Here is a 1,887-nt window from a genome sequence, read left to right on the forward strand (position 1 = left end):
CCCATTTTTTAAAAATTGTTTAAAAATACTTATTAAGCGGAACTCTTGTTATAAATTATATAGAACTCTTTGTCTCGTCAAAAAGAAACGGGAACTCTATTCAGAACTCCTGAGTACTATAGTTGGGGTGCTAACTTCACATACCCTACTGAAGTATCGTTTCATGAACTAACAATTGTATTTTAGAACGCTGAAAGTAGCTGTTTTTTGCGATTTTTTTATGAACAAACCATGAAGCCGGTCTTTCTAAAACTTTATTTTATATATTTCAACAATACAAAATAATTTTTTAATATGAAAATAATGAATACAATAATAAGTTATATATTAACCATTATTGTGCTTCGGCACAGATGTTGTTAATTGGCGTACAATATGGAGCCCGTAATTCTTGCCTGAATCAAAAATACCAAAATTTTTTTGAAATTATTAGATAATATTTTATCCTAAATAAACTAAAAAAAAAATAGGAAAAAAGAATCAATGTAAGAATTGGAACTTTGAAAAAAAAGTTACGAACATAAAATTTCGACTTCTTTATGCAGAAATACTTATTTATACTAATTTTTTAACAAATATTTTTAGTTCATTTAAGATGGTTGATAATTTTGTAATTAAAAAATTTTGAACGAAATCGATTGGTCAAATAGTTTTTGAGTTATTTCGCACGTCAATTTCCAAAAAGTGGTTTTGAGAAAAACGTGTTTAAAGTTTTCGATATCGCTGTATATCTGAGCGACGTGTACATGTTTCTCAGAGTATAACTACAAAAGTATTTCGAATTTCGGTCTAAAATTTTATATTTTTAAAAAGTAATACTATTGATTTTAAAAAACCCATATTTTGACTCTAAACTAGGTTTCCCCCTTAATTTTACGATCCACTAACTGCTTCAAACTCTTATTTGTCCTGTACATTTTTTTTTCATTTTTAAATATTTATGATTTTCTTATTCCTTCTTTGATACCTAGTTTATTTGATCCTTAAATTTTTGAAGTTTCATCAACATCCTTGTGAAATCCTTAATCGTATTAAATCGATTAAAAGCTATAGATTAAATATAATACCATAGACACCATCCCCAATGCATTCGATAGATTATAATATTTGTTATCACCATCCGTTGTTAGTTACGTCGGTCTTTACGTAATGAATTAATTAATCATGGTTGATTTAATTAACACGAAACTGATGACGGCCGCTATAGATATGCAAGCAAAATGCGGGTTGCCATGGTGCAACGGGAAAATTCAATAATTGAATGCATTTTATGACAGATCAATGCACACACAATAATTCTATTGTAAGTTCCAAGATTTAATTATTAAATTATACGATTAGAGAGTTGTTTTTTAATCGAGATTAGGTTCCTCTTATTGAAATAAGGATTGTATCGCAATATCTTCAGAATCGGTAACCTCGTTACCGCATGCTGCATGACAACTTTATTGGGATAAACAATTAAAAAGGTTGAGCATTCGCCACACACTAGATCTTGTTAGTGAAAATAATATATATATTCCTAATACAGTTTACAAAAACTTTTTAATTAGATCGACATAAGTAATATACATTAATAAAATAACCATATCATTAATAAAAATAGATGCTTCGGCCTTGAATATGGCCATCTTCAGTATTACATTCGTACATTCACATTAAAATATTAAATTATGTGCGCTAATAATTTGTCAGTTGACGTTACAATGTAATTGTTCAATTACTTAATATCCTCTAATCAAATTAAAATTTCAATCTATAGTCCGTATTAATAAAATGATATCCACTAATGCATAATTGCTTGTCAATTTGATATAATATCATTGAAATTAAGTTTCCAAGCTAGAATAAAATCCAGTAATAAATTTTCTATTTTAAAATTATGGA

This window comes from Trachymyrmex cornetzi, unplaced genomic scaffold (assembly GCF_001594075.2).
Source record: "Trachymyrmex cornetzi isolate Tcor2-1 unplaced genomic scaffold, Tcor1.1 scaffold111, whole genome shotgun sequence".
In the NCBI taxonomy this organism is placed as follows: domain Eukaryota; kingdom Metazoa; phylum Arthropoda; class Insecta; order Hymenoptera; family Formicidae; genus Trachymyrmex; species Trachymyrmex cornetzi.